The following is a 19,922-nucleotide window of genomic DNA, read 5'->3' as shown; positions in this document are numbered from 1 at the left end:
ATCACAACAGGAGTGCCCTCTATGAGTTCTCCATTCTATATTGCGACTCTGCCAATTCTACTTTTCTGCATGGGTTATCCGGAAGAAATATGCTGAATTTGTTCGGCATACTAATCCATGTATCCACAACTCAGAAAATTGTATGTTCCATTGAGTTGTCCCTCTTTAGTTGTATTCCAGTCTTCATCTATCCGTTGATAGTCAAGAGTAATTGTGCATTCGTGTTATCGATGCTTATTATTCTTGTGGTCCGTCGAGCCATTCTATTCTGGAATGACTAGGAGAAACAAACTCCAGTACCTCATCCATATCCAGGATCGGGTCAAAGAAGTTGTGCTCCGCAGATCAAATTGCTAAGCCAGCTTTTGTTCTGCTCTACCTTGGAGTATTACCATCTTTATATCGGGATTGTTATAGGAATTGCACACCATCCTATGAACTCTTGGTACAGTGATACTTCTTGCCATCATTGTTCATTCCTCGGTTCCTGTGTTATTGTAACCGGAATGCCGACAAGTGAATCATGATGTGTGAAATCAATACTGCTAGCAACCCCGTTGCTTAGTAGTTATAGGACAATAATTTCATTCTTAGCATGTTGGTTATTGAATCATCATTCTAAGATTGATCGTGCTACCTAGTCCATTCTCCTGGTTCACTCCTCGATCGATGAGTTAGGATTATTTCAAATCCTTGCTCTATTGATCATATCGTCTTGCCCTAAAAAGCAGGATTGTCCTCGATCTTAGTAACATATCGGTGGTTCGTGATTTTCTGAATATCTTCTCGGAAGTATTACCAGGTTGTCACCTGACCGCTATGTTGAGTTCGTGATCAAGTTGGTTTATTCCTGTAAACCACCCCTTCTCCAAGAGTCTGTGTTGGATACCCCTGAGCTAGATGGTTAAGCTGAACAGCAACTTGGAGAGTTGGAAGATAAAAGCTTGCCTAACTTAGTTCATTTCCCAAAAGGGGTATCTTGTGGTTGTGTGTGTTGAAGAAAGATGATATCTTTATTGGTTGATCCTCATGATCAATTGTTGGATCTATTATCTTACCCAAACCTTTGATTTGAGTATGGGCTATCGTCAAATCAAGTCAGAACCAACGATATTCGTAATGTTGTCTTACTCGTGGCTGTCCCTCGAGCATACACCATTATATCTTTTGGTCTGACCAATACTATCACCTTGTTCTCATAATTATGGAATTCCATTTTTATGGAAACCTGGATGAATTGTTGTTGAGCCCATCGACAACATCCTTGTCCTCTCCATGATTTTGTCGGACATCAAGCTAGTGTTGGAAACTTGTGTAAGCATTTCTTCGTGTTTCGTTCATGAAGCATATGTTTGGATGAAAGAAGTGACTACCTCTGATTCATGTGTACTTGGTGAAAGTTGCCGCCGTGAATTCGAGAAAGTTTGTCTTGCCTCCCCTGGAATCATCTCAAGTCAGTCATGCATGTGCGAAGTATGCTATGGTTTGATAGGCTCGCTACCTCCATTCCATATGTGTCCCGAGCACACCAAGCCACTGATTGATTTGTTCAAGGAGAAGAAGTTCCTTCATAAGAGCTAATCATATGACTTATGCAAGGACTTCGTTATCCACGGTGATGGTTCCCAACCAGAACTTGGTAGTGTTTTATTGTAAGACTACCACGTGGTCATGCTTGTCTAGGACATCGTGTTCACACGTGTGCAGCAGAACCAACTCATGTCTTAGAGCTTGCTATCGTAGTTCATTTCCCGAGAATCTCGCAATGTCATCTCGTCGATTTGTGTTGCAAACTTTCATTTTTCTTCCTAGACTCGATGAGTCTGGAATATCCTGACACCAACCAGATCTGAATCTCAGGCAGATATGATGGTTGGAACATTTCCCAAGAACTATAATATCGGTCCCTCGATAACCGGTAAGGTGGATGTCGTGGCCAACACACCCAGCCGGAAGAACCATTATTGTAGTATCTTGATTGAGGAAGTTGGCCACCTCCCCATAAGGATTTTGTAGGATTTACTCCCTAGTCGTTCCTTGTGGATTTTTTTGTGTGTTCCCGAAGTTCGACCTTTTACTTGATGTTCTAGATACCAAACCATTTCAATGAATGGGATATGCTAGCACATCAAGGAGAACATTAGAGGCGGAGTGCTAAATGTCTCTCGGTCGATCATCCAGATTTTATTTCCATGGCCCCGCCAAGGGTGAAATCTGAGAAAGTGTTATCCTCCTTTGCATCTGCATCATCCATCATCATTCATCATGGTAGCAAGTTGTGTTGCCAGGATCCTTGACACGGATGTTGGTAAAACCTTGATGAATATGGAAATGCTCAAGTTCTTGAGAGCACGCGCAAGCGCTAGGTGTTATCATCGACACTAACTGGGATGCTCTCAGTTTCCTCGGCAATGCTATGACCTTTTCAAACAGTGAATTCACTCTCTATTGTTGGGTTCTTCCCCCGTTACCAGAATCATTCCCAGCATTTGCATTTTGTTCCCAGCTTGCACCGCCAATGTGCCATTCTACCACGGGTCTCTTCCATTTCCGGTCGTAAGCAAATTCATCCATTACGTTGTCTTCAACAAGGTAATCCACATCGTCCAAGTCCGAGTATGCCATCCTACCGACCCCCTCCAAACGATCGCTCGAGAATGGCCTTAGGCTGGTTTAAAAGGTTTCAATGATCTCTGAATCAAAGGTAATTCTTTTTGCCACTTAAGGTAATAATCTACGAATCACCCTCCTCCAGGATGTCCCGCTGTGGCATCATGGAAACTCAACTCCTCGCTACGTTGACAATCGTTTACCACCTTTTTAAGTGTGAAATTGTTGTCTACCTAGTGAACCTTCGTCATCTGCTTCACTCCATTCCTATGGATGTGTGCTTCGTCTCTCAGCTCGAGAGATGTTGCTATGTCTCATTCCGAGAGTTAATCCTGAGTTGTTCGACCTTCGAGAAGATAGATTCTTCTAGAGTTTTCCTTTCCTCTTCTCGTCATGTTAGTTGGAGTTCCCAGAGCAAGACGCCGAGACAAGATGATGATCAAATCAAGGTTCTTATGAAGTGCAACCTGGATCGTGAAGATTGTTCTAGCTTCGTGTCCCCTCTGTCTTCTTACCTCACGTCTTGAATCTCAGGTCGAGATTCTTGTTTAGTGGGGGTGAGTTGTCACAGCCCTAGCTAAGCCCTTGCCTGACTCTGCTTAAGCATCCATGCATCATGTTTAAATTCAAATGAAAACTTGAAATGGGGATGTTCAAACCCTAGCAGATAATAATTTTAACTAGGTTCAATTCAAATATTTTCATTGGACCCAAAATGCCCTCCAAAAATGTTCATTATTTCTGGAAAAAGGTTAAAACCTTAATCAGAGGTCATGCACATTTTTCCAATGCATTTATGGTTTTTGAATTAATTCATAATTGTATTTGAGTTGGAGCAAATAAATTCTATAAATATTTTTATTGCTCCAATGATCCTGGAATATTTTGTGGAGCTCTAGGATAAACCTTAATGCATCCACAATAATTTCCAGAGAGCTGCAAAAATAATTTGGTTAAGGAACCAAATTAAAACAAAACTGCAAAATTAGAAAACAGAAACAAAAAAAAATAGAAAGAACAGAGACTCACCTGGACCCTTACCTACCTGGCGCCACCAACTAGCCCAGCTCTTGCGTGGCCCGTTACTGTGCAGCCCAGCTGTCAGTCATCTTCCTCCCCCTCGCCCCGAAGCAGCTGCGTGCTGGACGCACGCGCGTCGACGCCGGCCACCTCCTGCTTCGCGCTGGAGGCCTCCCCTTCGAGCCTGTCCATGCGTGGAGACGCCACGACACTCCCCCTGATCCCCCCCTCGCTCTGGACCCCATCCTCCTCCTCTGCTCTCTCTCTCGCGATCGACCACGAGCACCCGAGAGCACCGACGAGCTCCACCGCGGCCAATGTCCAGCCCTCGCCTCGCCGATGCTTCCAGAAGAACCGCCGCACCTTCCTCTTTGTCTCCACCAACTCACGTGACGCCGGGTGCACCGCAGCGTCGTCCCTGCCGCCTTCATCGCCGCATCTGTCCGGCGATCGCCGCGGTCGATTCGCCGCCTTCGACGCCTCCCCGAGACCACCGAGCTGCTCATCGACCTCGCCGTGAGCCTCTGTGCAGAACCCCTCTCTTTCCCCTCGCGTTTGCGAGCTCTAGGCCATAGCTCCGTCGCGGCCGAACTCCGGCCGCCGCTGACCTCGTCGCCGCCGTCACTGTAGCCACTGGAGCTCCCACCCGAGTACACCATCGTGCTCAGAACGTCTCCACGAGCCCGTTGCATGCTGCAGCTCGCCCTCCCGTGCCCCCTAGTGGTCGCCCGTGTCTCACCCGAGCTCCGACGGCCGCAACCGAGCTCGCCGCCGTCGACTCCGGCCACCCCAGGCCCGGAGACCACGACCATCCGACGCGCCATCGCCCCAGCTCTCCGTAGGGCCAAAGGGCGCACTGAACAGTGCAGTATAGACGAAACCCGAGCCACCCCGGTGCGTCTCCGCCGCGTTTTTGGTCGTCGCCGGCGAAACTCCGGCGAGCCAACGTGGCACATTTAGTTAACACTAATGACGCCATTAGCTGATCACTGTGCCACTGACGGATGGGCCCACGCGCTAGATTAACCCCGGAATTATTCCTGTTTAAACTAGACTAACCCACCGGGCCCACATGTCAGCTTGACTACGCTGACGTGGTTGTTGACCTGGTCCCACCTGTCAGTGAGCTAAACAGCCATGTGTCACTGATGTGTGGCCCCCACACGTCAGGTTTGACCTGGATGGCGCCCGTTGACCTGCTGACGTCACTATGAGGTCATGCTGACGCAATAATTCCTTTCTAGAATTTAAATAAATCTTAAATGATTTATTATTTTCAGAAAATGTCCAGAACTTCTAAAATTCATAGAAATTCAACCGTAACTCCAAATTAAATAATTTATATATGAAAAATGATCAGAAAAATCCAATCTATCCATCTGTACCATTTTCATGCATGTTAGAACAACTTATAGCTGCTGTTTAGCACAAATCAATTAAATGGCATTTAAACTCTCACATATGGAGTTTGAATTTGAACCTAGTGTTCAAACCAACCCCATTTAACCTGTTGCTAGATGCATTAGCCCCAAACACATTCATATTGCCATGTCATAGCATGCATCATATTGTGCATTGCATTGATTGTGTTCTTCCTTGTTTGCCGGTATTTGTCCCCTTTCGACAGACGTGGTTCAACGATGAGTTCGATGACACCGATGAAGAGCTATACTATCTTCAGAAGTGCCAGGCAAGCAAAACCCCCTTGTTCATTCCGATAAAATCCCACTCTCTCGCTCCTGCTCTCTTTTACTGCATTAGGACAACAACGACATATTTGTTACTTGCTGCGGTAGTTGAACCCCTTTATCCTTTGCATGACCTGTCATTGCCACAGTAAATAGATGAAACCCACTAGCATGAGTAGGAGTTGTTTGAGCCCTGATGTGCCTACTCATTCATGCTTGTTTGTCATGCCTGCTACTGCTTAGAGTTGAGTCAGGTCTGATTCATCGGGGATGAATCAGAGGTGTGTGAACATGTCCTACTGTGTATGAACTAAGTGTGTGAACATGATTTGGTAAAGGTAGCGGTGAGAGGCCATGTAGGAGTACATGGTGGGTTGTCTCATTGCAGCCGTCTTCAGGAACTGAGTTCTGTGTTTGTGATCCATGATCAGTTACTACCACACATTGGGCTCCGGGCGCTCCAAGCCCTCTCGACTTATTAATCAACATGATCTCTGTCCAGGAGTTGCAACTAGTTTCTGGTGTTTGTAGGTAGTGTTAGTAGTCTACCAAGTGGCACCCGATACAGGTGGGCTTGGGACAGACTAGGCATAGTGGCCCGGTGTACCAAGTGGCACCCGGATGGTGGACTTGGGAACCCTGCTCACATCGTTTGGCGCCATGAGCGACACCCCGGCCGGATCTCCTTGCGGATGGAACCCGAATAGGCGATAAATGTGACGCCCCCGATTCAATCGTACACTATTCATGCACGCAAATGTGTACGATCAAGATCAGGGACTCACGGGAAGATATCACAACACAACTCTACAAATAAAATAAGTCATACAAGCATCATAATACAAGCCAGGGGCCTCAAGGGCTCGAATACAAGTGCTCGATCATAGACGAGTCAGCAGAAGCAACAATATCTGAGTACAGACATAAGTTAAACAAGTTGCCTTAAGAAGGCTAGCACAAACTGGGATACAGATCGAAAGAGGCGCAGGCCTCCTGCCTGGGATCCTCCTAACTACTCCTGGTCGTCGTCAGCGGGCTGCACGTAGTAGTAGGCACCTCCGGTGTAGTAGGGGTCGTCGTCGACGGTGGCGTCTGGCTCCTGGACTCCAGCATCTGGTTGCGACAACCAGAAAGAAAGGAAAGGGGGAAAAGGGGGGAGAAAGCAACCGTGAGTACTCATCCAAAGTACTCGCAAGCAAGGAACTACACTACATATGCATGGGTATATGTGTAAGGAGGCCATATCAGTGGACTGAACTGCAGAATGCCAGAATAAGAGGGGGATAGCTAATCCTGTCGAAGACTACGCTTCTGGCAGCCTCCGTCTTGCATCAAGTAGAAGAGAGTAGATTGAAGTCCTCCAAGTAGCATCTCCAAGTAGCATCTCATAGCATAATCCTACCCGGCGATCCCTCCTCATATCCCTGAGGAGAGCGACCACCGGTTGTATCTGGCACTTGGAAGGGTGTGTTTTATTAAGTATCCGGTTCTAGTTGTCATAAGGTCAAGGTACAACTCCAAGTCGTCCTGTTACCGAAGATCACGGCTATTCGAATAGATTAACTTCCCTGCAGGGGTGCACCACATAGCCCAACACGCTCGATCCCATTTGGCCGGACACACTTTCCTGGGTCATGCCCGGCCGCGGAAGATCAACACGTCGCAGCCCCACCTAGGCACAACAGAGAGGCCAGCACGCCGGTCTAAACCTAAGCGCGCAGGGGTCTGGGCCCATCGCCCTGAGCACACCTGCACGTTGCGTGGGCGGCCGAAAGCAGACCTAGCCTAGTGGCGTTCCAGTCCAATTCGGCGCGCGCCGCTCCGTCGCTGACGTCTGAAGTGCTTCGGCTGATACCACGACGTCGGGATACCCATAACTACTCCCACGTAGATGGTTAGTGCGTATAGGCTCGTAGCCAGACTCAGATCAAATACCAAGATCTCGTTAAGCGTGTTAAGTATCCGCGAACGCCGAACAGGGCCAGGCCCACCTGTCTCCTAGGTGGTCTCAACCTGCCCTGTCGCTCCGCCACAAAGTAACAGTCGAGGGCCGTCGGGAACCCAGGCCCACCTCTACCGGGATGGAGCCACCTGTCCTTTCAGCCCCCTCGTCAGAATCACTTGCGGGTACTCAATGAGCTGACCCGACTTTAGTCACCATCTGTATAGTATGTATGTATGTATAGTATATACCCGTGATCACCTCCCAAGTGATCACGGCCCGATAGTATAGCAAGGCAGACTGACAAGAATGTAGGGCCAATGATGATAAACTAGCATCCTATACTAAGCATTTAGGATTGCAGGTAAGGTATCAACAGATGTAGCGACAATGTCAGGCTATGCATCAGAATAGGATTAACGAAAGCAGTAACATGCTACACTACTCTAATGCAAGCAGTATAGAGGAGAATAGGCGATATCTGGTGATCAAAGGGGGGGCTTGCCTGGTTGCTCAGACAAGGAGGGGTCGTCAGTCCGTAGTCGAACTCGGTGGCATCAGCGTCGGTCTCGTAGTCTACCGGAGAGAAGAGGGGGAAGAAATAATGAAGACAGAGCAAACAAGGCATCACAAAATATAACAAGGCAATACGCGGTGTTCGGTGTGCCCTAACGCGGTAGTAGGTGATACCGGTGAAGGGGGGAAAACCCCCGGGAAAGTATTCCCGGTGTTTCGTGTTTTCGGGCAGAGGAGCCGGAGGGGGAAAGTTGCGGGTTCGATAGGTTAGGGGGTGTGGCGGACGAACGGACTGCGTATCCGGAATCGTCTCGTCGTTCTGAGCAACTTTCATGTTGAAAACATTTTAATCCGAGTTACGGTTTAAAAGATATGATTTTCTAAAGATTTTATTAATTTCTGAAATTTAATTATTTATTTAATTAATTCGAAAAAAAGTATTAATGACGTCAGCATGATGTCATGCTGACGTCAGCAGTCAACAGGGGTTGACTGAGTCAACCCTGACATGTGGGTCCCGCTGGTCAGTGACACATTTTTAATTAAACATTTTAATTAACCTAATTAGTGTTAATAGGGGGTGGGCCCCACTGTCATACTCTGTTAGCTAATTAACAGTAGTTAATTAGGTTAATTAGTCATTAGATTAATTAATCTTAATTAGCTAGGTTAATCAGAATTAATTAAGTTAATTAATTAGTTAATTAATTAATTATTTTTATTATTTATTATTGATTTTTATATATATATATATTTTTTTTAACTCCTCTTTTTTCTTTGGTGCGGGTCCACATGGCAGTGGCCCGAACCGGCCGCAGCTGGGCACCCGTGGCTGCATAGGGCGCCGACGGCCACTGCGGTCGTGCACGCCGTGGGCAGCAGGGGGAGGCCGGGGTAGGGGCGGAGCAGAGCAGCACGGCGGCAGGTGGGGCACGGCAGGGGGCGCGCGAGTACGCGGGAGCAAGCAGCAGCAGCAGAGCGGGGCCGCCAACGTGGGGCGCCGTCAAGCGCGGCGGCCAGCCGCAGCAGCGGGGACCGAGGCGGGGCGAGGGGCATGGCCGCGGCCGCAGGCAACGGCGGGCGTCGCCAGGGCGTGCGACGAGGAGGCCAGGAGCACCGGCGACAGGAGGCGAGGTGGGGCTTGCGTCGCCCGGAACTCGGGCGTACGGGGGCGAAAGGGAGGAGGCGAGGCTCACAAGGGGTCCGCGGGGTCTAGGAGGCGGGCGCGATGGAGCTTGGAGGCGACCGGCGAGGAGGGAGTCGGGGAGGCGGCCGCCGGCGTCGGGGAGGGGGTCCGGTGAGGCGGGGGGAGGTCGGGGACGATCCCGCGGCGGCGGGTGCCCCGCGCGTGGAGCGACGGTGTGGAGGGGGGGTCCGGACGGCGGCGAGGGGCGCAGGGGGGTCGGAGGTGACCGGTGTCGGGGCGGCGGGGGCCGCCGGCGATGAGGGGAGGACAAGGGGGACCGGGATCGGGCGGGGGCCGATCCGGATCGGCGCGAGGGGGGAGAAAGGGGATCGGGGGGGAGTGGGGGAATGGGGTTAGGGTTTCTGGTAGCGGGGGGGGGGGGGGGTTATAGCCGGGGGTGGGCCGGCTAGGCTAGGTGGGTTGGCCCAGTTGGATGGCCAGCTGGGCCGAGGCCCAGTGAGGGGGGGAGGGGCTTTCATTTCTTTTGTTTTCTTCTGTTTTTATTATTTTCCTTTTCTATTTTATTTATTTTAGTTAGCGAAACAGCTTTACAAAAATATAACTCCTACTCCTAAATTAGCATAACAACATAGGCCACCTACTCCAAAAAGTTTGGTGATTATATAAACTAGATTAACATTTGTTTAGTATTTAAAAGCATTTAAAATAATTGTTATGCTGCTGTTTTATTTTCTTTTGAGCATTTAAACTTTTTATAAAAATGTGGTTTCATCACCATAATTACCTATGTATTATTTGGTTCACTCCGAACATTTAAATTTTAATATTAGCAAACTTTTATTGTTTGCTCGATTTTGAATTTGAAATTCGAACTAGGTTCCGAACCAACGCGAGTTTATCCACAGTAACCGAGGTGACGTGGCATCATTAGCGGGGATTACTGTAGCTTAATTACCCGGGCGTCACAATTCTCCTCCACTACAAGAAACCTCGCCCCGAGATTTAAGAGGGGAGTAAGGGGGAAAGGTCTGGTTACGAAATCCTAACGAATCTTCTCAGTCTTGGTTGCTCTTCTCAAAGAGGTCGACCCATTTTATTGATGTCTTCCTTTCTCTGCTTCAGGTTATCATGATGAAGTCATCATCCTTTCTTCGGAAATTTCATCGTACTAACGAAAGATTAAGGGGGTATACCGAAGAATGGATCTCTACAGGGTAGATTATTTGGTAGACAACAACGAGGAAGGTGGCGGAAAGTAACTCTCGAATTGAAATTCAAGACAATATCGAGAGCAAAGCAAGAAGGTGCAAAATAGAAGTTTCAAGCGCATAGGCAATCGTTCGTTGCCTGAAGCGAAGTGTGAAAGGGGTTCAGAGCAATGGGAATAAGTATTGCGTCTGATACCAGATTGATGATCTCATCGGAAGGTGGCTCGTGAATTACACACGAGGCCACGCGTGAGGAATAACTTTGGAAACATGAGGGTGTACAGGAGAGTCAGGTTTCGATCCTGGGACCTGTGGGTTATGGGCCCACCTTGTGGTTTTATTATTATTATTAATTTTTTTAATAGGAGCAGTGACATCTTACACGGTCATGATAGCAAGGCATGTCAGAGAGTACCATGTCAGTTATGTCGGCAACAACGTTGGTACCAAGGGCGAGGGACGAAGAGAACCATTTTCCTGCTCGTTGAACGAGGCGGACCAGTAGGCAAAGTTCTCGTCCATCGGTGGTTACCAGAATGTCATCAACAAAAGTAACAGGGTCTTACTGACAGAATTATATAACAAGGTGTTTACATAAGCAGGAAAATATTACTTCTCAGATCATATAGATCACAAGAAAGGTTAAACCAACAATGGAAGGAAAATATGATCATCAGATTAAACAGAACAATGGAAAGGAAAATGTGTTTAAACACATATTTCAGGGGTATATCCTTCCCAATGACAAGCAGAGCATGATATCCATGACAGGATATAAAGTAGAAAACCATTTAGGTAAGGGGGAAGGAATCTCATGATATTACCCATACAACGGTGTTAGGATAAGTGATAAATAAAATTTAGCATCGTGCTTCAAATGTTCCTGGTGAAAATCGGAGTACCATTGACATGCTTCGAGATAGCATTGACATGGTCTTCAGGTGAAGATCAGACTTTGGAAACACGAAGGATCCATCAGGGATAACTTGTAGAATAAGTCTTACAATTTCCTCATGGATGAATGGATAACCTTGCTGAAAAGGAATCTATAATGATAGGTCCTCCAGCCGGGGGGGGGGGGGTGCTAGGCATGACATCATGTTACCGGGTCATCAAAGGATCAACATTATAACTCTTGGATAGTTGTCCCAACCATCATATCTGACCGAGATTCATATCCAATTGGCGTCATGAAACCTCAGACTCAGGGGGTCCGAGATGAAAAGGTGCAACACAAATAGACGAAATGACATTTCAGGATTCTCAGGAGATGAACTATGGGAGTAAGTTCCGAAACAAGAGTTCATCATTAAATCAAGAAGAGGATGAGGAGGTGACTGATGGACTCAGCGATAATTCATCGAGGTATCCAAAGGATGGATCTCCACAATTATGTGGATAAGGAGATAACATTTGTCATATCAAATGATATAAGGAAGTAAGCTCGAGGAACATACACAATTAAACATTGGTTGAAAGGTGCGCCCGAAATATGGGCTGGGTTGCACGACCAACGTCGGAATGGTGATTCAATAATCAATAGTCTAAGAATTTCACTTCAAAGCAAGAGGCCTGCTAGAAGTTTTGAATTCACACGTCATAGCTCAATTGTCGGTATTCCGGTTGAAAACAATACGGGGGCCAAGGAATGAACGAAGATGGCAAGAAGTATTTTGATATCAAGAATTCTTAAGAGGTGGTGAAATTCTCACCACATTCTTGACAAAAAGAGATGGTAATACTTCCGAGGTAAGGAAGATCAACTGCTGGGTAGCAGGGATCTCAAGGTTTACACAAAACACGAACAAGTTGTGTTGAACGGAAGGCAATAAAGTGGTCGATGAGAACAGGAATCATCGAGGGGCAAGGATGGTATTACCCATTATGAATTCAATTGAATTCCTGGAAGAGCTCATAAGGTTGATGATGACCACGACACAATTGTCGAGAGATTTCATGCAGATGTAGTCAATCAGCGACGACATCAAGTCGAAGGAATGATGAAGCAAGAGGGTATTGGAACCACAGTTACGACACAAACTCGAACTCAAGCTTGTTGTTTAAGGTGAAAGGTTATGACGAGGAAAATCGACGTAAGGTTAGTTCATCGTCGCAAATTGGTGCTCCGAGAATAAGGACCAGGTAGCACCGTTAGAATCGTCACGACAATGATGTAGCCAAACAGGCTAGGAATGGCGTGATCGGGTAACAAACTCGTACTTATAGAAGCTTACTGAAGAGTTGTTGAACCGTAGAGCGGACTCGGTTCAGTTATCGGTGTCTTTGAGTGTTCAATAACTCAGAGCCCGTGAAAAATTGGAATCAGTGGTAAGGTAGCACTTGATGAAGAACTCATAAGAAGTTATGCAGTACCATGATAATCTCGAGATACCAGGGGGGTAATACTCAACACAAGATCAAAGTAAAGGTTGGACTGGTGTATTGATCCATAGAAGACAATTGTTTTAACTTGTCCGAGAAATGGAATCAAAGAAGAACAATCATGGTCGGAACCACGGTTGCAAGGGATCAATTCACATATACCATATGTTAGCTATCAAGGAAATAGTTATTATTACAAGAAGCTTCCACGATAGGATATACATCGCGTCCATGGGCATGAACACAAAGTTCAAGGTCGGCTCCCACTTCTTCAATGCATCACCTTTCATTCACCTCTCGTATTTCGAAAATGACATTAGTTGTTGAAAGTGTTTTTTTTTACCTGGTGCAATACCAGATAAATATGACCCGTGTAATCTTTCGGGTTCACACGGATTAGGGAAGGCGTAGGTTCAACCCATCAGGGCATCTTAGGAACATATATCACAAAGTTCAATAGTAAATACCACCAGCTCGAAAGCAGAGCATGGTTGGCCAAGCAGATGATACAATTTACCAAAGGCACTATGTATCAGGGGAAGAACTCACAAGGTGATTGAATAAGAAGGACACTGTCGGATAGCAACCCAACAATGGATCGGGCAATCCACAACGGAGTTGAGGTGAGTATCGGTATTCCAGAAAGAATGCACGGGCATCATATTATAGAACATCGGAATAACCCGATGCTTAGATAACAAAGGAATTATGATTTCCAAAACAAAAGATCAGAAGCAGTCGCTCTGACCAAGGATGGATAAGTTGGATAAACCAGAGGCACAATTGGCGACAAATAGTTTGGTCGAGAACCAGCTCATGTTCAAAAATGATGTCTCATTCGGAAAGATAAGTTAGAAGGGTTGATAGATGATTGTGTGCATTCGCACACATGTTGAATCAATAGGATCAAAATGACGGTGTCGAAAGATACTAGTGAATAGTGCCAGATATATGGAAAGCATCCATAATGCTAGTAGACAAGTATCTGCAGAGCAATAAAGCTGCTAAGGATTTTCGGAGGATTGAATAGTATTTCAAAGTCTTTTGTGAAACACATGAACAACTAGGGATAAGCGGATACTCGACAAGTGCGAGAATTATCCATAGGGTTATTCAGGTGACAAGGAATTGCAAGACAGTAGGCACAAGACATTCTTGGATCAATAGAGAGAATTTCGGGGTATCTTGTAATAACAAGATCAACTGGGAATAAAAGTAAGAACGTCAAGTGTATGTATTTATCCATAGGGATATTTCGATGGTAGGGAATTGCAAAACCAACGGACACAAAGTCTCAAAAGAGTTTCGGCGAGTAACTTCGAAATCTTCTGGTGCAGTCGGCGATCACCTGGACTGAAGGGGCTCTCCGGGAGAAAGTATTCTCGAGAACCTAAAGTCAGATTTTAGTAGAAATCGTTTAACCCGAGTAGAAGAGAGTTCAGAGTCCCAGAGTAAAGGTCGAGGAGTAAAAAGATCCTACTACCACCCAATGGCGACGTGGGCCCATGGGCCGCACAGCCATGTTAGTAAAAGTTTTGTAAAGTCTAGACTCGACTTCAGCCAAGGAGTTGGAAGGGGGATTCCTACAGGCAGTCGGCTCTGATACCAACTTGTGACGCCCCCGATTCAATCGTACACTAATCATGCACGCAAATGTGTACGATCAAGATCAGGGACTCACGGGAAGATATCACAACACAACTCTACAAATAAAATAAGTCATACAAGCATCATAATACAAGCCAGGGGCCTCGAGGGCTCGAATACAAGTGCTCGATCATAGACGAGTCAGCGGAAGCAACAATATCTGAGTACAGACATAAGTTAAACAAGTTTGCCTTAAGAAGGCTAGCACAAACTGGGATACAGATCGAAAGAGGCGCAGGCCTCCTGCCTGGGATCCTCCTAACTACTCCTGGACATCGTCAGCGGGCTGCACGTAGTAGTAGGCACCTCCGGTGTAGTAGGGGTCGTCGTCGACGGTGGCGTCTGGCTCCTGGACTCCAGCATCTGGTTGCGACAACCAGAAAGAAAGGAAAAGGGGGAAAAGGGGGGGAGAAAGCAACCGTGAGTACTCATCCAAAGTACTCGCAAGCAAGGAACTAAACTACATATGCATGGGTATATGTGTAAGGAGGCCATATCAGTGGACTGAACTGCAGAATGCCAGAATAAGAGGGGGATAGCTAATCCTGTCGAAGACTACGCTTCTGGCAGCCTCCGTCTTGCATCAAGTATAAGAGAGTAGATTAAAGTCCTCCAAGTAGCATCTCCAAGTAGCATCTCGAGTAGCATAATCCTACCCGGCGATCCTCTCCTCGTCGCCCTGCGGAAAAGCGATCACCGGGTTGTCTGTGGAACTTGGAAGGGTGTGTTTTATTAAGTATCCGATTCTAGTTGTCATAAGGTCAAGGTACAACTCCAAGTCGTCCTGTTACCGAAGATCACGGCTATCCGAATAGATTAACTTCCCTGCAGGGGTGCACCACATAGCCCAACACGCTTGATCCCATTTGGCCGGACACACTTTCCTGAGTCATGCCCGGCCGCGGAAGATCAACACGTCGCAGCCCCACCTAGGCACAACAGAGAGGCCAGCACGCCGGTCTAAACCTAAGCGCGCAGGGGTCTGGGCCCATCGCCCTGAGCACACCTGCACGTTGCGAGGGCGGCCGAAAGCAGACCTAGCCTAGTGGCGTTCCAGTCCAATTCGGCGCGCGCCGCTCCGTCGCTGACGTCTGAAGTGCTTCGGCTGATACCACGACGTCGGGATACCCATAACTACTCCCACGTAGATGGTTAGTGCGTATAGGCTCGTAGCCGACTTAGATCAAATACCAAGATCTCGTTAAGCGTGTTAAGTATCCGCGAACGCCGAACAGGGCCAGGCCCACCTGTCTCCTAGGTGGTCTCAACCTGCCCTGTCGCTCCGCCACAAAGTAACAGTCGGGGGCCGTCGGGAACCCAGGCCCACCTCTACCGGGATGGAGCCACCTGTCCTTTCAGCCCCCTCGTCAGAATCACTTGCGGGTACTCAATGAGCTGACCCGACTTTAGTCACCATCTGTATAGTATGTATGTATGTATAGTATATACCCGTGATCACCTCCCAAGTGATCACGGCCCGATAGTATAGCAAGGCAGACTGACAAGAATGTAGGGCCAATGATGATAAACTAGCATCCTATACTAAGCATTTAGGATTGCAGGTAAGGTATCAACAGATGTAGCGACAATGTCAGGCTATGCATCAGAATAGGATTAACGAAAGCAGTAACATGCTACACTACTCTAATGCAAGCAGTATAGAGGAGAATAGGCGATATCTGGTGATCAAGGGGGGGGCTTGCCTGGTTGCTCAGACAAGGAGGGGTCGTCGTGACGTAGTCGTACTCGGTGGCATCAGCGTCGGTCTCGTAGTCTACCGGAGAGAAGAGGGGGAAGAAATAATGAATACAGAGCAAACAAAGCATCACAAAATATAACAAGGCAATACGCGGTGTTCGGTGTGCCCTAACGCGGTAGTAGGTGATACCGGTGAAGGGGGGAAAACATCCGGGAAAGTATTCCCGGTGTTTCGTGTTTTCGGGCAGAGGAGCCGGAGGGGGAAAGTTGCGGGTTCGATAGGTTAGAGGGGTGTGGCGGACGAACGGACTGCGTATCCGGAATCGTCTCGTCGTTCTGAGCAACTTTCATGTTGAAAACATTTTAATCCGAGTTACGGATTAAAAGATATGATTTTCTAAAGATTTTATTAATTTCTGAAATTTAATTATTTATTTAATTAATTCGAAAAAAGTATTAATGACGTCAGCATGATGTCATGCTGACGTCAGCAGTCAACAGGGGTTGACTAAGTCAACCCTGACATGTGGGTCCCGCTGGTCAGTGACACATTTTTAATTAAACATTTTAATTAACCTAATTAGTGTTAATAGGGGGTGGGCCCCACTGTCATACTCTGTTAGCTAATTAACAGTAGTTAATTAGGTTAATTAGTCATTAGATTAATTAATCTTAATTAGCTAGGTTAATCAGAATTAATTAAGTTAATTAATTAGTTAATTAATTAATTATTTTTATTATTTATTATTGATTTATTTTTTTATATATATTTTTATTTTTTTTAACTGCTCTTTTTTCTTTGGTGCGGGTCCACATGGCAGTGGCCCGAACCGGCCGCAGCTGGGCACCCGTGGCTGCATAGGGCGCCGACGGCCACTGCGGTCGTGCACGCCGTGGGCAGCAGGGGGAGGCCGGGGTAGGGGCGGAGCAGAGCAGCACGGCGGCAGGTGGGGCACGGCAGGGGGCGCGCGAGTACGCGGGAGCAAGCAGCAGCAGCAGAGCGGGGCCGCCAACGTGGGGCGCCGTCAAGCGCGGCGGCCAGCCGCAGCAGCGGGGACCGAGGCGGGGCGAGGGGCATGGCCGCGGCCGCAGGCAACGGCGGGCGTCGCCAGGGCGTGCGACGAGGAGGCCAGGAGCACCGGCGACAGGAGGCGAGGTGGGGCTTGCGTCGCCCGGAACTCGGGCGTACGGGGGCGAAAGGGAGGAGGCGAGGCTCACAAGGGGTCCGCGGGGTCTAGGAGGCGGGCGCGATGGAGCTTGGAGGCGACCGGCGAGGAGGGAGTCGGGGAGGCGGCCGCCGGCGTCGGGGAGGGGGTCCGGTGAGGCGGGGGGAGGTCGGGGACGATCCCGCGGCGGCGGGTGCCCCGCGCGTGGAGCGACGGTGTGGAGGGGGGTCCGGACGGCGGCGAGGGGCGCAGGGGGGTCGGAGGTGACCGGTGTCGGGGCGGCGGGGGCCGCCGGCGATGAGGGGAGGACAAGGGGGACCGGGATCGGGCGGGGGCCGATCCGGATCGGCGCGAGGGGGAGAAAGGGGATCGGGGGGAGTGGGGGAATGGGGTTAGGGTTTCTGGTAGCGGGGGGGGGGGGGGGTTATAGCCGGGGGTGGGCCGGCTAGGCTAGGTGGGTTGGCCCAGTTGGATGGCCAGCTGGGCCGAGGCCCAGTGAGGGGGGAAGGGGCTTTCAATTTCTTTTGTTTTCTTCTGTTTTTATTATTTTCCTTTTCTATTTTATTTATTTTAGTTAGCGAAACAGCTTTACAAAAATATAACTCCTACTCCTAAATTAGCATAACAACATAGGCCACCTACTCCAAAAAGTTTGGTGATTATATAAACTAGATTAACATTTGTTTAGTATTTAAAAGCATTTAAAATTATTGTTATGCTGCTGTTTTATTTTCTTTTGAGCATTTAAACTTTTTATAAAAATGTGGTTTCATCACCATAATTACCTATGTATTATTTGGTTCACTCCGAACATTTAAATTTTAATATTAGCAAACTTTTATTGTTTGCTCGATTTTGAATTTGAAATTCGAACTAGGTTCCGAACCAACGCGAGTTTATCCACAGTAACCGAGGTGACGTGGCATCATTAGCGGGGATTACTGTAGCTTAATTACCCGGGCGTCACAATAAACCTGGACGAGAGACTTGTATGGTTAGTCAGGTCGTGGCCGACTCCCTCGCCCGGCTTCCGCTTGAAGGTTGCCGAGGTACATGACGTGTACAGGGCGATAAGTGGCGAGAGCGTGTGTGAAGAAGTACACCCCTGCAGGGTTATCACTATCTATTCGAATAGCCGGATTCCTCGGATATGGAAACTTGGACCCCTTGCATAGTTCATAGACAAGTGAAAGTGGATACTCTAAAATACGCAAGATAAGCGTGAGTGCTATGGATGACGTTCTCGTAGGGAGACGAGAGCGGATCCATAGTGGTGTATTGATATGGTGAATATGTGGACTCGTGTGCGCCACCTCAAAAGAGTTACTTGCAGTCGTAGTTCAGGATAGCCACCGAGTCAAAGCTGGCTTGCTGCAGTTAAACCCCCACCATCCCTTTGTTGATAATGATGCATATGTAGTTAGTTCTGATGTAAGTCTTGCTGGATACATTTGTACTCACGTTTGCCTATTTTATGTTTTTTCAGAGAGATTTCGGTCTCGTTAGTAGTTCCGCATGGACTTCGATGTTTAGCTTGTTACCTCAGCTACGATCTTGTGCCTCGGCAGGATTTGGTAGATAGTCAGGCTTCTCAGCCTTTTTCATTTATAAGATGTCTGTACTCAGACATGATAGCTTCCGCTTGTGCTTTGACTTGTATGCTCTGAATGTTGGGTCATGAGACCCCTGTTTGTAATATCTCGCTCCTCGGAGCCTAATGAATACTTACTTGTGTCGTAGAGTCACGTTGTGATGCCTTGTTGTATTTGCACATATCGAGCATATTGTGTGTATGATTGAAATGCTTGGTATGTGTGGGATCTGACTATCTAGTTGTTTATCTTTAGTAGCCTCTCTTACCGGGAAATATCTCCTAGTGTTTCCATTGAGCCATGGTAGCTTGCTACTGCTCCGGAACACTTAGGCTGGCCGGCATGTGTCCTTCTTCGTTCCTGTGTCTGTCCCTTCGGGGAAATGTCACGCATTGAGTACCGGAGCCCTGTTAGCCCGCTACAGCCCGGTTTACCGGAGTCCTGCTAGCCCAGTGCTACAGTCCGGACCCACTTGCTGATGACCGACACGTTCGATGCTGGGTCATGGATGCATGTCCCTGTAAGTCTGTGCCACTTTGGGTTTACGACTAGTCATGTCAGCCCGGGCTCCTTATCATATGGATGCTAGCGACATCATCATATACGTGAGCCAAAAGGCGCAAACGGTCCCGGGCAAAGATAAGGCGACACCCGTGGAAATACCGTGCGTGAGACCGCAAAGTGATATGAGGTGTTACAGACTAGATCGATGTGACATTGAGTCGGGGTCCTGACAACAAATTTGAAGGAAAAAGGGAAAAAATATCGAACAAAAGCGTTCCCAAGAAAAAGAGAAAAAAGAGAAAGAAAAAAAAAGAAAAAAGAAATAAGAAAGAAGAAAACAAATAAAAAGTTGTAAGTAAACACAAAGGTGAGGTGGCTGGGTTGGTTAGCAGCATATACCAAGAGTCGCCGGTTGGAATCACGCCCACGCACACAGGTCTTTTGCGCGTTAAAAACGAGGAAAAAAAGAGAAAGATGGGCCCGCCCACGTGAAGGAGTGGGTGTAAGCCCGTTTCGGAAATCAAAGAAACTGGGGCTTAAGACGCTTTAGGATTTGCCACAAAAAGGTTTGCCAGACCAAAATTGATTTCTCGAGCATTCGCCCCACCATTGGGCCAGAGGCCCAAGTAACTATTTTTTTCGGAAAAAAGAAACAAGAACGAAATCGTAAAAGGCCAGGCACAACCTAGTCACCTAGTGTGCACTAAGAAAATGTTAAAAATAATAACTTACAAAAGTTTTGTTGACATAAACTTTGTGTGTTCAAATAAATTAGATTTGCCATGTGACTTATCTTTTCCTG

The sequence above is a fragment of the Triticum aestivum genome, chromosome 1B, assembly GCF_018294505.1.
Source record: "Triticum aestivum cultivar Chinese Spring chromosome 1B, IWGSC CS RefSeq v2.1, whole genome shotgun sequence".
Lineage (NCBI taxonomy): Eukaryota > Viridiplantae > Streptophyta > Magnoliopsida > Poales > Poaceae > Triticum > Triticum aestivum.
The sequence above is the reverse complement of the archived record's forward strand: the minus strand, read 5'-3'. Positions refer to the sequence as shown.